The sequence below is a fragment of the Marmota marmota genome, unplaced genomic scaffold (assembly GCF_001458135.2).
Source record: "Marmota marmota marmota unplaced genomic scaffold, marMar, whole genome shotgun sequence".
In the NCBI taxonomy this organism is placed as follows: domain Eukaryota; kingdom Metazoa; phylum Chordata; class Mammalia; order Rodentia; family Sciuridae; genus Marmota; species Marmota marmota.
This window is the reverse complement of record NW_026005655.1, coordinates 296015-297974: the sequence shown is the minus strand read 5'-3', so window position 1 is coordinate 297974 and position 1960 is coordinate 296015. Positions and strand designations below refer to the sequence as shown.

At 35.1% G+C, this 1960-nt stretch overlaps 1 long non-coding RNA gene across 1 annotated transcript in view; it reads right to left on the bottom strand.

Moving 5' to 3' along the window:
- Positions 1-556, bottom strand: part of LOC125614654 — a 4718-nt gene extending 4162 nt beyond the window's left edge. Inside the window, exon 1 of the long non-coding RNA XR_007345224.1 lies at positions 349-556. This is a non-coding gene — a long non-coding RNA (uncharacterized LOC125614654). The remainder of the gene's footprint in view (positions 1-348) is intronic.
- Between the last annotated feature and the right edge of the window lie 1404 nt (positions 557-1960).

Sequence of the window (1960 nt, the reverse complement as noted above, 5' to 3'; positions counted from 1 at the left end):
CCCAGCCCCCTGGTACATTTTTCATGGGGGATATTGGAGATTGAACTCACGAACACTTGACTACTAAGACAAATCACCAGGATTATTTTTTTTTACTTTATTTAGAGACAGGATCTCACTGTGTTTCTTAGCACCTCGCTTCTGCTAAGGCTGGCTTCGAAATTTTGATAATTCTTCCTCAGCCTCTTCAGCAACTGGGATTACAGGCTTGCACCAACACACCCAGCCCCTGGTACATTTTTTTTTATAATATTTTATTTTATTTTTTTTATTATTATTTTTTAAATATTTATTTTTTAGTTTTCAGCGGACACATCTTTTGTTTGTATGTGGTGCTGAGGATCGAACCCGGGCCGCACGCATGCCAGGAGAGCGCGCTACCACTTGAGCCACATCCCCAGCCCCCTGGTACATTTTTAATACCTGTTTTATGTAGATTTTAACCAGTAGCCTTAACTTTTTTTTCTAATATATATTTGATTTGAATCCATAACCCAGAAATCAGTGAAACAGAATCTATTTTTTATCTGCAACTCTGCTTTTGGTTATGTCAGTGTCTGAGTTAAGATTCCCCATTAAAGAATTTACTATGTCTTGTGTTCTCATTCTGACCTCCCATATGACCTAGTTCTGAGTTTTAGAATATCTGAAACAAGGTTCCCAGAGATTCCAAATTTTTTGGAGTATTTAGAAAACACCACTCTCTGAGTCTTGTCTTCTAGGGACCAGTTTGGATTTTAAGTGTGTAGCTTCTGAAGGGATGGACTAATTGGATGCTTTGCAGCTGGAAGGCATTTTCTGATATACTTTCTATCTAAAAGATACTTTATTTGTTTCCTTTATTAGATACTGTGAATAAAGGTACAATAAAAAAATAGATGTGTGGCAATATATTTAGCAAAAGGATTCCAAATTTTTTACATATATACCCAAAATTATTATTACTGGATTGTATGGCATTTTTTTTTTTACCAACAATTATTATTTATTTATTTTTTTATTTATTTAAATACTGGAGATTAACCCCAGGGAACTTTACCAGTGTGCTACATACCCAGTCTCCAACACTTTTATTTATTTATTTATTTTTGAGAGATGGTTTTACTGAGTTTCTTAGGACCTTGCCAAGTTCTTGAGGCTGGTCTTTAACTTGAGAATAAATCCCTAGTTTTCTACCTCTTATTCTCCTAAGCCACTGGGAGTACAGGCATGTATGATTTTGCACTGCTACCCCAAATTATTACTAGTGGATTATGTGGCATTTTTATTTTGGGCTTTTAAAGAACCTTAACACTTTTATAAAAATATATTTATTAAATTTATATTGTCACCAACATTTTTACATATTTGTGTACCCTTGAATCCCTATTAATTATGAGATATTTGCTTTGTTTTGTATGGTTTGGTGCTGGGTATTGAACCCAGAGTTGCATACCACTGAGATACATCCACATTCTTTTTTATGTTATATTTTGAGACAGGCTCTCATTAAGTTGATTGTAACCTTGTTATGTTACTGAGGCTTTCTTTGTACTAACAATTCTCCAGTGTCATTTTCCATAGCTTCAAGAATTTCAGGCATATGCCACCACACATGACAATTTTAGGTTTTTATAATAGCCATTCCAACAGCACTGCATAGGCTGAATAAAATCTATTTGACTAATGCATTGAATCCCTGAGGCAAGTTTATGTGAAGTAGCCAGTGTAGGAGTGTTGTGTAAAGATTAGCAAGGACTGTGGAATGTGATAGACATTATTATCTAAAGTACATATATGGGGCTGGGGATGTGGCTCAAGTGGTAATGCACTTGCCTGGCATGCCTGCAGCTGGGGTTCTATCCTCAGCACCACATACAAACAAAAATGTTGTGTCTGCAGAACACTAAAAAATAAAAATAATAAAACTCTCTCTCTCTCTCTCTCTCTCTCTCTCTCAAAAAAAAAAAAAAAAAAAACA